Source organism: Martes martes (genome assembly GCF_963455335.1).
Source record: "Martes martes genome assembly, chromosome: 4".
NCBI lineage: Eukaryota > Metazoa > Chordata > Mammalia > Carnivora > Mustelidae > Martes > Martes martes.
Genome location: NC_137891.1, coordinates 54413123 through 54428636, shown reverse-complemented (window position 1 = coordinate 54428636; position 15514 = coordinate 54413123). Strand labels below are relative to the sequence as shown.

Sequence of the window (15514 nt, the reverse complement as noted above, 5' to 3'; positions counted from 1 at the left end):
TATCATTAGAGTTTATGGGTATTTGGTCAAGTGTGTTAGTCACAAAGAGTTTCTGGGGGAAGTTAAGGGGTTTTGGTAAAGACAAATGAAGCTGAAAGACCTTCTGATATAAGTTCAAGGTTTTTCCAATAAAGAAAGAGGACCTAACAGTGACACTGCTACTAATTTAGTAGTGTACAGTGGGAACCTGTGTATTTGGCCAAAAAGACCTAAGAACAAACACTTCTCATGGAAGGCAGGTGACTGGGCTAGTGTCACAGGCATTTTTCAGTGTTAATATTTCAGTGTTAGTATTTGTTACTGCCAGTAGCTGTCTGTCTCTCTATCAGAGAGTATGTGTGTCAGGGTATGCATGTGTGTATGTATATATGTACCTGTGTGTGTACATAAACATACATGTGTGCATACATAAATATATATTTACACACACACACACAAATGTGGAATAACAGTTATATAAATACATAGATCCATAAACAATATAGAAATAACTAAAACAATGGGGTCATCTTACATATATATATATATGTGTATATATATATATATATATGTATATATACACTTTAAACCTTAAGAATAATTAAATTTTATTTGATTCTAACTGAAAAAAAAACACACAGGAGAAATTACCAGTCTTCTCAGATGAATATATTTCCTTACAAAATATATGTGACTCTACAATATCTCTTTAAGTTTCAGGAAAAAAATATTATCTAAAACACTGATATTAGATCAACTATGACATTAAAAAATGCGTTTCCAGTTCAGACATCTTTGATTGTCTTTCTCAATGAGAGAGGAACTGCTTAGCATCAGTACATTTCAGCCCCTCACCTCCCGCTCACGTTTCCATCTGTGACACTTGTGTTATCTTTACTATGTATGAAAGAATGACATTCAAATTGTGATCTGCAATCAGAATTTCTTTCACTAGTTAATCTTGTTTTTATATTTTAGTGGGTTAAATACTTACTAAAAGGATTTGAATACTTTAAAGTCTTTTACCATAGTTGCTACATGTTAAATTCCATCTTTTGAAATAGTTCATGTTTGGCTGGATTTCAAGGTTTGTTTGTCTTTTTCACCAGAGGGACTTATGGGTGTCATATGATGCTTCTTCTTTGAGAAAGCTTCCGTGTAGCATGTATTCTTGGAAAATGACTGGGATGGGTGCCTGGGTGGCTTAGTCGGTTGAATGTCTGCCTTCCACTCAGGTCATGATCCCTGGGTCCTGGGATGGAGTCCTGCATTGGGCTTTCCTGCTTGGTGGGGAGTCTGCCTCTCCCTCTTCCTCTGCCTCTCCCCCGTGCTCCTGCTCAAGCTCTCTCTATCTGTCAAATTAATAAATAAAAAGTCTTAAAAAAAAAAAAAAGAAAAGTGGGATGAGTACAATAAACTTGCATTACACTTTTTATCCCTCAGAACTTTGTAGACATTGCTGCATTGAAGGTTGCTATGGGAAAGAAATTAAATCACCTAGATATTCTCCCATCATGGTTGATATTTACTTTTTGACCAGACATCTGAAGAATTCTTTCTTTATCCTTTGAGTTCAATAACTTATTGAGAATATGTCTCAGTTTCTATAATTCTGAATCAATTTGTCTTTGTATATCAAGGGTCCTTTTGATCGATCCATCTAGTCTTTTCATTTCAGACAAATTTTAATCAATTTATTCTTTGAAAACCCTTCCCCTGTTTTGTTTGTTGAATTCTCTACTTAACAGACTTGCATTAACTCTGTGTTGTGTTGTCTTTTTCTCAACTGTGAGAATATTATGTATTATTGGAAGTTGCTATTTAATCTCTTCAGTTTTTTTTTTTTCTATACTCAGTGTGACTGGTATGTGTACTTTAAACCTTGATAGATATTACCAGACTACACACCAGAGCAATTTACACCACTGGTTCCCAAATTGGGCTTGTAATACCATTGATTGAATAGTAGAGTCTCAGCCCTCCTCTCATCTGCCCAAAATTTTTTGGAGAAGGAAAACCTACATTTAATTAAATAAAAGGAAAAGCATGGAAACGAAAATTTCTTAGGCACTCAGATTCTCTGTCAGACTATAAATCACTGGCCTTTACCACTCTCTTTCTTGTTCCATCAAAGCCAGGGAACTTTTCTATGCCTCTCTTTAAATTAGCTGCCTATCTATGTGTCAGCATCAACCAAGATACACTCACCATACAGTCAGGTTAGCTGAATAATATCTAATGAAAATAGCAGTGTCACAGCCAGAGCTCTCATCACCATGAATATCTGAGAGGAATAGTAAGGGATACTCTCAACATACAGAAAGAATCACATGACTGAGGCACCAGGAAAAACATCATCCTCTTCATAATCTTGCCTGGGCTGTATTTTCTGATCATCATAATTATCTATTAATACCATAACTGAAAAGATGTCAGGGTCATTATCTTTTCCTGCTTTATTAAAATATTTATCTTAATTTCCAAATAAAATGAAAGGCTAGGGTAACAAATCATGACAGCTTTTGATTCAAAAGTTAAAAGCATTGCAAAGAGAACATTTTCAGTGCTTTGAACTACTATGTTTAAAACAATTTCATCATCATCATCATCAGAAGGTGTTTGCCTAGGTGGCTCAGTTGGTTAAACATATACCTTCAGCTCAAGTCATGATTCCAGGGTCCTGGGATCAAGCCCTGTATCAGGTTTCCTGTTTGGTGAGGAGCCTATTTCTCCCTCTCCCTCTGCTGCTCCCCCAGCCCCACTGCTTGTGCTCTCTAACTCTCAATCTCTCTCAAATTAATAAATAAAATCATTTTTTTTAAAATCTCATCCAGAAGAGACAAGAGTTCAAGCAGGGAGAACATCGTGTTCTGCTTGACCAAGATTCCTTAGTTCCTGAAATGACAGAGTCTTGGGGCTAGGGTTATTTCATGTTTGTACATGAACTTTTAGGACATGTGTTTTCTTTTTCTTTTATTGGACATGCTTAGCTGTATTATTCATATGATTTCATTGAGAATGTAAACACAACCTGTTCACCTCATTCCCCAACAGGTCATCATTCAAAGTTCCAGAAACATTGCTGTCCTGGAAAATGCACAACAATCTTCTGCCCCTCAGCCCTCATAAGAAGGTTTAGATGACGACCAGTGTCCAGATTCCCTCACAGAGTCAACTTGCTTTTGATTTTTCTGAAGTTTAATTTCTCCTCAAGAGAAGCTTTCCACATGTTATATTATCTAAAGTCAACATTGCCCTACAGATACGTAGACACAGAAAAGAAATGAAATCAGAATCACAGAAAACCTATAAGCCAAGGTCTCCTTGTTGAACTGACAGTTTTCATCATTTTTCAAGTTTTATTTTTTTCTCAGTGTCTTGACTTCTATTTTGGTATCCCTGGAACAAGTATACGTGCTGAGCACTACACTGATTGCCACAGGAGATGTGCAGCGTGGTGTCATGCTGAAACTCATAGAGATGTGAATTCAAGTCACAGTTCTGTCACTTGCTGTATCTGTAAAATGCTGTGTAAGGCATTTAACTTGCCCGATATCAGTGTGTGGAGTATAAGAATTTTAAATTCCACACATGGAGGAATGCTTAGATGATATTAAAGTTCAGGTGTACCTTTACTAGTCAGGAAGTTATGTTCAGTAAAAGGTAAGTTTCGTGGAGTTAAGGACGCTAAGTGTTGTCGTTATGCATACAGAAATCTTCCAGGAGGGAGGCTGTCGTGCTGGTCAGGATAACCACTTCCAACTATGGTGAAAGTTGTTTTGCGGTCCAAAACAACTTTTGGTAGAGAGAACCAAGTGATGTGCACCTTAGGTTTCTGCAACATCTCCTTGCTACCTACTGAGACATTGTGTGGATTCCTGGGAATGCCTCCTGGGACAAAATATTTGAAATCAGAACGTAGTGTTCGCAGTCATACTACAACATGCCCAGTTCCGTCTGTTTGATATTATGGAATCAGCTTAAAATTGGAGTCAGATAAAACCTGGATATAAATACTAACTCCACAAATTTTGAAGCACATTTCAGTGGTTTGCCAAACTTCATAAACTTCCTTTTTCTTCCTCACAGGGTTGCCAAGAAGAAGATCAAATAAGACAACATCCATGAAATCTGGTCTGTCTGTCAATATTAAGGCCAGCTTTTGAAACTCAATGAATGCCTCTCCTAAGTGTCAGATAAGAGGGACAAATGGCTAGGCTTGCCATTTTCATGGTATTTCACAGAAGAATATTTGGCCTTAGACAATAACAACGCAATATGTTTTTTAATTAGCTTTACTGCTAGAAAGCTTTGTTCTCAGAAAGCTGGCAACAAATGCTCATTAAATGTCCCCACAGACTGCCCAGATCATCCTTTATCTTCCACTCTCTGCACACACATGGTGGTTGCCTCTGGTGTTCAGTGCCTTTCAAGGGATCAGAAGCCACCCCCACCACTGCCACCACCATTATTGTGGGCAGAAGCTTCATCATCTGAGGCTCATTCAGAAAAAAGCAGTTCCATGCTCAGAGAAACCAGTGGGAGTGAAAGTGGATTATATATGGGGAACGCTGTGAAACTACCAAATTCTGTGTTTCAGGGGCTACTGTAGGGTTTTCCCAAGCTTGTAGACTGGTAGGTAGCACAGTCGGCATGCATTCAACTTTGTGAACAAATTCCCCATGCCCTAACCTCTGCACAAAGGCCAGGCTGCAATTTTTTTTTTTTTTTGTACCATAACAAGGGAAATCAAAATTTATTTATATTAAGAAACTCCCTGTTATGGATTGAATTGTGTCCCCCCGATCCCAAATGTATATGTTGAAGACATAACTCCCAACACCTTAGAATTTGAATGTATTTGGAAATAGCATCTTTGCAGATGTAAAGACAGACCCCTAATCCACTATTGTGAGTGGTCCTTATAAAAGGGGCGAATTGGAACACAGACACACATGAGGAGATACCATGTTAAGATGAAGGCATTGATAGAGCATGCAACTCCTGATCTCAGGGTTGTGAGTTCGAGCCCCATGTTGGATTTAGAGAGTACTTAAAATAAAAATTTTATTAAAAAAATGAGCAGCTAGATCAGGACCCAGTGACTATTAACCCATGTTTTGCAAAGCTTGATGTATGGGTCCCTAAGGTCCACAGAGGGCCATCTCTTTGAAGAGGCAGATCAGCCAAAGGCAGGGAAGCTTCAACCTTCTCCTAAAGTTTTGTTCCAGGTCTTACTAAAATGGAAGGATTACGTTTCTTGGGAAGGATGAGGCTTCTTGAAGGATCTGGGTATAGTCCCACCATAAAATAAGTATAAACTTTTCAACTTTGCCTATTTATTTTATGCCAAAAAACAACCTGTTGAAATACTTTAGTGATCTGTCATTACCCAGGATCCTTCTCCTTTGTTGCCAAGTATTCTCTTATAAAAGATGACTAAGACCAAAATTCTAGCTCTTGGATGCAACTGGGTATGGACTGAGATAGTTATGAGTCACACTCCAGCTCAACCAGACAAGAGAATACAGCTTGCTTTATTAAGTCAATCATAACATTTGAAATCTGAAACATATATTGAATTATTTTCTCTTAAAAGTCCGAGCTTATGCACATTTACGGAAGGTCCATTGAACAGATGAAGTATTTAGTCATGGCTTTTCCTTTTCTCTCTAACATATGTTTATTCCCAAGAAGTTTCCATCAATTCAGTACATGCAACAACCCTGCCAAATGAAAAGAAGATCATTCCATACTTACAGGATGTTTTGTTTCTTTGCATATCAATAAGTCTCTTTCAAGTTGCTGTGCTTCACTTGGTGCCCAAAATAGAGCTCCCCAAAACACTTCAGAAAATGAGCTGTCTCACAGAGTTGAGAACCTATTGTTAATCATTCTTTCTCCCTGAATGTGCAAAACATGCACATCATTCTTTTATTCTTCCTATCCCTTACCCTCCCCGCTCTTGCATTTTGATTTGGCCCACTGTTACGATTTCTATCATCCTGATTTCAAGATTTCACAGGTGGAAGATGTATGGCTGTGCAATACTGTTACTCCTTGTTTCATGATAGATAATGAGTTTTAATAAATTCCATAAGGCAAATGCTTGTTGGATTACAAAAATACATATTTTATGCAAAAATTACTACAACCTTACTGATGCTGAGAATAAATGCTATGACAGCACTAGAGTTAATGCTCTTCCTGGCTCTAACCTCCCAAAATGAAAACATAGATAATTGATAACAGGTTTGGGTGTGGGAAAAAAATACAGCTGTAAGGAACATCTGCAGAGTGTTATATGTTAGGGGATGCTATTAATAGATTATTGCTGGCTCCCGCCTGGGGAATGAGCAAGGAAGTTACATCTTGTATATCTATAGAGGTTTAATTTTAAAAATGGTTTTTTCTATCCCCCTGTGTATGTGTGTGTTTGTCACTCCAGTATTTATTCTTGTAAGTAGCAAGTCAGGCTTTTGAATGTAGTCCAAAACGCAGTAACAGTGAGAAACAATATATGTATTCATTCAATTCTAACTGGTATGTCCCAACTTTCACCAGCTTTTAAGAAAAAAATTAGTCCATATTTAATCAACAACTTTTTTGTTTCTAAGTCTCCAGATGTTCACGTAAGAAAGTGCAGTTTTTTCTCCCAGATCCTTTTCATGTAACTCCCAGTTCCTTGGAGTGTTCACAAATGCCTGAGAATCAGTTCTGCCATTCTTTCAGGCTCCTGCGGACAGATGAGCTCCCCTTCACATATGCCTTGATGCTATTGTTAGCAACCATTGGCCACCATGGTAGCCATATGGAAAATTTGCCAGTGCTGTGGTCACCAGAAAGGATAGAACTTAACACCCCCAAAATCCAGACAAGGATGGGAGGTGGAGTGGAAGAACAGGAGGAAAGTTATCTTGGATAAAGTTTCTTCATTTCTAATGGGTTTCTGGTAGGCAGAAGAGTTTTCCAAAATGTCTAAATCCTAATCGCTGGAACCCATGAATAGATTACCTTAAAAGGAAAAGGTGACCCCTGCAAATGTGATTAAGGTTAAGGACCTTGAGATAAGTAGATTATCCTGGACTCAACCTAATCATATGAGTTCTTCAAAGCAGAGAACCTTTTTCCCAGCTGAAATCAGAGTCAAAAGGAGATGTAAAGAAGGAAGAAGGATCCAATGTTTCTGGCTTTAAATTAGAGGAAGGGTGCCATGAGCGCAAATACGTAGGTATTTCCAGAACCAGGAAAAGACAAGGAAACAGATTCTTCTCTGGAAAGAAATGCAGCCCTACTCACACCTCAATTTTCCCCCAGTGAGATCTGTGTTTAATATCCGACCTACAAAACTGTAAGGTAATAAATTTGTGCTGTTTAAACCACTAACTTTATAATAATTTATTATGGCAGCAACAGAAAACTAATAACAGGGTTATTGTGGTTTAGCAATTTGGCTTTTCTCTTCTGTCATTATGGACTGGTGCCTCCAGTCAGGTTACTGCCTGCTGCTCTCTCCAGGGCTCACTCATCAGAGGTCAGCCCACCGTGAGTAGGCACAGAGGGAGGAAGACATGTTTTCCTTTCATACTATGCTCCGCAGAGGTGGCCATCAGCCGATGTGTGACAGCTCTTTTAGTCACTCACCCTGAGTACAAGCTCTTCAATAGGGTTGCTGACTGCCAGAAGTAGCAAATCACTGATTTCAAAATCAACACTGCCTTTTAACCTTCACCTCTAATACTGAAATCTGTCTTCAATTCAAATTTGTTTGTGCTCAGCTTCTTCAGTGCTGCTATGCTACTCTTTCCAAACTCAAACTTCACCCCTTACCACTAGAGTACTGTGGGAATCATACCGTGCTGGTTCTGAGCATGGCCCTTAACTCTCCCTGCTTGTTAGACAGCAGTCCATAACCAGGACAGCAGTCCATAACCAGGCATCTCCTTCAATCACTTCTCATTTAGTGTGTCGGCACCATGTTTAATGTGCAGGCATACTAATTGTGGGATTTCTCCAAGAGGCAAGCAGTATACCCAGGCTCCATCCAGGGAGTGAACCACCAGCACCTAGGCTTCCAGAGTCACCCAAACACACATGGATGCTTCCCCCGCCTGTGGTTTTTTAACTTAAGAGTATTAGGATACTTGCATCTCTCTCTGTCTTGGTTTCTCTCTCATGAGTTAGCACACCTGCTTCCACTGATCAAGTCCATCGGATAATAACTCTGTTCTCCACCTTGCATAGCCTTAAGCATGGCATTGACATGGATGAGTATATAAATGGTTATTTATTTGTCCTAGCATGCATTTAAATTTAATTTGATTTAACAGATAACAATAACACCAAAGACCAGGGTATGCCAAAGTGTGAGTGGCAAGGAAGAATTATAATTTAAAAAATCGATTCTAAAAAAGAATATTGCACTAGCACACATGTTTCTACTTCTATCCCCTTGCTCTTCATGACAACCATATGAAATAATTATTTCTGTCTCCAACTTCAGGAAGGAAACATGTCAGCGTAAGTGTATGCACTTGCTCCATGTCTCCTATTACTGATGTTCAGCCAGGTTTTCAGTCCAGGTCCTCTTAACCCTTTCTATTCCTTCACTGCTCTTGACCTAGCTCCACCCAAAGGTAGGATAGCCATCTATTTGAACAAGTTTCTTGGTGAAGATCATGGTTTTTTCATTAAAAAATAAATTTTTGTCTTATATCAAAACAAATGGAATTATTTTTAATCAGTTCGTAGAATGCCAGCATTGCAGATTCTTGCCAAAGACTACAACCTTAAACTCGTGCAGTCCAAATCTTAGCAGAAGCCAGCCCAGGAGAAATACTATTTATGGAATAGTTTTTACATGATGCACTCCATTGACTACCAGAGAAATCCAAATTTACACGGTACTGGTTTGGCTCAGTGATAAAAGACAATAGAAGCAACTCCGTGAAATTCGTATTTAATCTTGTGTCAGGTGCTATGAAGAACAGTTCCTCTTTATTAGATCCCAGCAGAGAAATTTCTCTCATAATTCAGAATCTGGAAACACTGTGCTTTTTTTGAATCATACTTAGTTTTTCATCTTTTGTAGACTCTACATGTTGTAAACAACTATATTATCCTCCCTTCGACTGGCCTTTAAGAAAGTTCTAAGTCAAATTGGCAGACATATCTCAGGATCATGAAGTATATTTGGCTGTGTCATAATTGTATTTTTAGTTTTATTTTCATCTTAGTCTTTTTTAAATTAGTTGATCAATTTTTTTAGAGAGAGAGCTTGCATGCCTGAGTGGGCGGGGTGGGGAGGAGGTGGCAGAGGGAGAGGGAGAGAAAGAACCCCAAGCAGGCTTCATGCCCAGCACGGAGCCCAACACAGAGTTTGATCTCACGACCCTGAGATCATGACCTGAGTTCAAATCAAGAGTCTTGATGCTTAAACAACTGAGCCACCCCAGCAGCCCCTTCTTAGTCGTTCAATTGCATGCATTTTCATAATGCTCAAAAATTTTATGGTACTCGGTGGTTAATACGTTAAAAGAAATAAGATGAATTTTTTGGTTTTGTAAAGCCGACTTAATAATCAAATCATGTAACTTTCTATATTTCTGGCTTAATACTGATATAAAGCTTGAATAATCCTAAAATTATATGATTACTCTTCTTAGGTGATCTTTCATAAATATCTACTGATCCAGCTGAACTTTGGTAAGAGCTCTTGGGAAAACTCCTCAAAATAAAGATTGTTGGCAGGAACTTAAATATCAGACATTATCTAGGTCATGATTCAAACAGGATTGGTTATAACTTTAGATTTTACAAATGTTAAAAGTGATGAGGTTTTATTTTGAACTGGGATTATAGAAATAGACTTTGGAATTGGTTAAATTTGAGCCTAATCCAGACTCCCATCCCCCCTTACTGTCTTCATAACACTCCTTCCTTGCATTTCAGTTTCCCCTATTAAAAATTTTAAGTTGCTTAGATGATTAAATGAGATAATGTACATAAGCACTCAGCACAATGCCTGGCATAGATTAGTCAACAAATGGAGACTATTATTGTTATTATCATAGTATGATTGTTATTTCAAAACAGCAAGTATTAGTCCATGCTATTATTATTATTATTATTAATCTCAAAATAAAAAGTGACCCCACAAGGGACACCTGAAATCAAAGGTAAGACTGCTCAGAGGTAGCATTGCATCAACTCTCATAGTCACACAAGTATTTGTTAGAAACTCTAACATTTTCATGTCAATATATTAAAGAAGTAGAAGCTTTTGAGTACAAGAGTTATCGGACACCTACCAGTACATAGCTCCTGTAATGTGTGCATTTGAATGCATCCTTAAAAACCCATCAGGATCACTTAACTTCAGAGTGAACCTCTGTATCACTAAGTGATTTAACCTGTTGGGTAGAGTTATTTACTTCATCTATCAGGTTGCCAAAGCAATTGTGCCAAAAATGATGGTAGTTTTGGCACATATCACACTTAACTATCCTTCCTAATTATTAGCTATCAACTAACTGAACTGCTTCTGGAGAATATTAAAGGAAACTGGATGTAGAGCATTGTGTTTGTTTTTTATTGTTGTTGTTTGTTTACCAATTTATCTACCTGTTCAACTACTTGTAGAATTTTTTTCACTCAAGTGAAAATATAAGTGAGAAATTTTGAGTCAGATTTTCAGTTTAGGATTCTATTTTCCTTAAGAAGTGAGAGTTCCAGAATATTGCAGATCAGCTATGCTCCACATAAAATGTATACTGATATGTTATTCCTCTCAGAGCAAATGTCATTTCCTGAAACCTTTGGACATGAATGCAGCTGATGTGTATTTAAAAGAATTAATGTTAGCCAGCGTGACACATCTATTTTTATATTTATGATTTCTGTACTTAATTGATAGTGTTACTCACAGTTAGGAGTGTTTCTTCTTGTTTTGTTCACTTCTAAATGGCCAGTGCCTAAAATGGGTCTGATATTTGGTGGGCTTTCTACTCATTGAATTACTGAATGAATGGATATGTTAAATTTCACCTGAGAAAGTGACAAATAATACTTATCACAGTTTTGACTAAAAATACTTTCAATTGTATATAATAAGGGTTCCTTCCACAGACAATTAAATAAACCAACAAAATTTGATGTAATGCTGTTTTGTTCATTTCTGTCTCTTTTGATACTCTGTCTGAAAGGTCTAAGTGATGATAAAATACCATTGTCAGTGATATCATGAACCTGACATATCTAGAACAAATCTTGACTTAATAAATCTAAAATATTCCCTTTTAGTCCTCTGAAGTATAAATTAAGCTTCTAATAAATTATCTTTCTTATTTAGCCAGATTTAAAAATCACACTCAACCAGATACTTATTTTCTAATCCTATTTTCTTATCCTTATGACAGTTTTGTAAAATTCTAGATTTTTTTTAATCTAGATGGATCTGTGGTGCCTGGGCAGCTCAGTTGTTAAGTGTCTGCTTTGGGCTCAGGTGATGATCCCAGGGTCCTGGGATCGAGTCCTGCATCGGGCTCCCTGCTTGGCGGGAAGCCTGCTTCTCCCTCTCCCACTTTCCTGCTTGTGTTCCCCTTTCTTGCTGTGTCTCTCTCTGTTAAATAAATAAAATCCTTAGAAAAAAAATTTTTAACGGATTTAAGTAACTCTAATGATTTGAATTCATTTTGCAAACATTTCCCAGCCTATGACTTAAAGAAATGTTTAATGTGTCTTTTTTAAAGATAGCTATTAACTAAGCTGAAATATTCTCAACACACTTCATTATGTACAAAGCTCCCAAAGTGTTCTGAATAAAAATGACTTGCTAAGATTCAGTAATATATTATCTTATATTTACATATTTCATTAATAGATTTACATATAACTATCAAATAATTGTTCTGGTTATGCTTAGAATTTAAAATTTTACTTGTCTTTCAGATAATACAAAATAATTTCCAAGACATTCCCTGAGTATTTGTCTTATCTGATTATATGCATGCATAGTTGACATTTGTTGAATATTAATCATACTTTGAAGGAACAAAAAATAGATTTTTTTTTCATTCTAGGTATTACTGGCTTCTGGATAATTACTAAAGAGAATGATTTTTTTTTCCTCAAATTTGCCACACAAAAGAAGATATTCAATGTTTTTCTTCCAATCAAGATTCTAAGTATACCACTATCAGCTATGCTAGCATAAGCACTGTTGCTTTTAATAACGTTTCACATAAATTCTGCTTTAAAAAATGATGGTTGCTGATGTTCATAAAGATCAGCTCAACCTGCTTTTTCAATAAGGCAGTATGATGAGTGGTCCTGGCTTCCTGAAATGCCAGCAAACACCCATGGAGTAAATTATGTTGGGATTCCATGCATGTCGGGTGGTCTGACAATATGCAGGTTGAGAATATGTGCCAACATGGTAAGAAGAATAGAATGTATAGAACTCTCTTTATGTTTATCTGAGGACCATAAATCCCACTTGATACGCCATAATGATAAGCATGAGAGAGGCATCTGAGTGCCCAACTATGTCTAAATCTTTGGGTTTCCAAGTCACCAAATGGGAAGTTTTCATTCTTCATCACTATAGACTTCTATGATACAACACCACTTCTGCCTATGACAGATACACTGTTGCAGCAACTTGGTTTTTAAATGAGAAGTATCTGTACAGAGCCAGATCCACTCAGAAACACAATTAAAAAGACTTATGAAAAACTACCTATGTGGCTAAATTTAGTTCTAAAAAGGGTAAATGTAGCATTAAGATTTTTTCTAAAGCCTCCGAGGGAACATACTTGTCTCCCCCAACTAAGCTGGGAGAGAACCATTAACATTCCTGTGATATTGGCTAACAACAGGGTGACTCTAGAATTTCTTTTGGAATAGAAAAAGCAAATCACAATAGCTAAAATGGTCTACAACATTTTGAAAATAAATACTTAAGTGAACTTTCTAAATATATCAGTAAATATTCAAAATTATTTAACAAATAATTTTCCTTTTGAAATTGATATAAATTCCAAGGTTTTCTCATAGCCCGGTCATTTGATGATTCTAATAATTTAAGACTCACTTTTCTTTTTGGAGCATTATTATTTTGGCATTATGATACTAGTAATATAATATATATTGCTTTCCCTGTATGCTTTCTTTATTATTTCTGAAATTAGACATTAGAAAGCAGCTTATATGATTCTGTTTATATTTTTAGGATATTAATAAGACAATGCATTGATAAAGAAGGGAAATTCTGGTAATGGAAAGAAGAAAAGTCCTATCTTTAAGCCTTTAATTGTAAATCCTTTCTCTGCTCAAACAATGTGTTGTCATCTGCCTTAATGGCCTTACCCAATACGTTTACTAAGGCACTTTCTGGTGAAGTGGTCTGAGTCATTAGTGGCATGTGAATTTTTATTATTTGGATTAGTGACTCAAATGGAATTTCTTTTTTAAAAAAATAAATTCTCCCACCCCAAATTCTTCTGGTAATGGCTAGGGGGAATTTAATGATTTCATTATGCTCATTATCACTGCCATTATAAAACGCTAGTATACCAGCAGCAAACCAATAGAAGACTGTAACACGAGATCATAACTTCTAGCATAAATCAATCAGATCAGAAGAGGCTGGAGAGAATGCAAAGAGTATTCTTGGAATATGTTCAAAATCTAATCATGATCAGTAATGCTCTGATTTACAGCATCCCCTGTCTGCTTGCTCTCTCATTTAAATGACCTATGTTTCCTTTTTAAATTCAATGCTGGAAAGATTTCAAATAGGATGTCATTCAACAGGAAGGAAGACATAAACAAAACCCAAATGGGTACTTGACAACCTTAATGCCCAAGCATGTGGGTCAGAGTTCATTAGGTTATTTAATCTAGCCATGCAAACTGGTTTGTGCCTAGGGCCTGAAATAAATCAAACTGAGCCTAAAAAAATTCTTCTCACCTTATTCTCTGGAAGATGGAAGTTAATTCTGAGTCTAGAACTCACTGTTCTCTTTGCCTGGAATGCTTTTCCCTAGAATTTCTGACTCATAATTCAAATATCAACTCTAATCTTGACATCTTTAAGAGATGATCTCTGACTGCATCCCCTCATTCATTTGTTTCTGCTTTACTTTCACGGTATTTCCCACTACTAGAAATTATCTTGAGTATTGATTTACTTAATTATTTGCTTATTATCAATTCCCCTTTCTTCATCAGAATGTACATTCTGTGAACATATGTAACTTTTATCTGTTTCGCGCCTCATTGTTTCCCAGTGCCCTGAAGAGTGTCTGACATGGAGTAGGCACTAAATAAGTGTGTGTAGAATAAATGAATGAGAAGGAATGAGTATCTAAAGACAAAATTCTTAGTTACTTCCATCCTAGTACATTTGACACTGAGTAAATGAACGGGTGAAGTTATCCATTTGGTTTCTATGAAAAAAAAATAGCATCACTTTAAAATGAAACATGATAATGAACAAGAGGCTAAATTCTAGCCAAATAGGTAATATGGATAAAACTTTCTAACAACATCCTGGAAGTTGTTGTGATCATTTGTGATGCTGGGCTCAGTACAATATCAATAAGATGGATCTCCCAAATTCCAGGACTAGGTTGACTTGAGTGTATTAACAGCTTTATGCAAGGATTGTCAATATTTCACAAAAAGGTTGGTTTTCCTTCCATGCTTAGGTCTCTGGGAGGGAGGAGGCAATACAGCATGGTGGTGAGGTGATGGATGCTAGAATTAATGGTCATGGTTTATCCCTGCTCACTGGAAAAATGGCCTTGTTGTGGGTTACTTTACCTCCCAAATTTCTTTTTCATCTGTAATCATAAAGTTCTCACTCATTTCTTAGCCTGATTCATGCACTATAATAAAATAACCATACACTGGGTGGCTTAAACAAGTAATATTTATTTCAAACAGTCTTAAGTTTGGGAAATTCAAGATCAAGGTCTCAGCATGGTCATATTCAAGGGGAAGGTTCTCTTTCTGGCTTACAGTTATCTTCTGCCTGTGCCCTTAGATGGCAAGAAGAGAGAAGATTAGAAGCAAGCTTTCTGGCCTCTTCATCTAAGGGCACTAATCCCGTATTAAGGACTACCCCCTCATGCTCTCATCTAAACCTAATTACCTCCCAAAGGCCCCACTCACAATACTATTTAAGGTCAACATAAAAATTTTGGAGGAACACAAACAGTCCACATGTGATATGCTTAGGGCATTTTTTGGTACATTATAAGCACCCTAAGGTGTTAGCATTTATTACTGAAATATGTAGAATATTACTACATTTTATACAGTATTCATAGAGTTTCTGAAGTAAAGTTTAAATTGAAAGTTTATACATTACATGTGGATTTTATTTCAGTTCAGAAAAAAAATATGCTGATCCCATCACTTTGCTTTCTGATTAAGATTCATTTCATTTCAGGTGCTGAAACATTGCCATTCCGTTTACATTACCCAGCCAAGGATAATACGGATGTGGTCCTTCTGCCACTTTAGGGTC

The 15514-nt window shown here is 36.8% G+C and overlaps 1 long non-coding RNA gene across 1 annotated transcript in view; it reads right to left on the bottom strand.

Annotated features, from left to right (window-relative positions):
* Positions 1-572: 572 nt before the first annotated feature.
* Positions 573-15514, bottom strand: part of LOC308342340 — a 55068-nt gene continuing 40126 nt past the window's right edge. The window contains exon 4 of the long non-coding RNA XR_013966774.1: positions 573-1331. This is a non-coding gene — a long non-coding RNA (uncharacterized lncRNA). The remainder of the gene's footprint in view (positions 1332-15514) is intronic.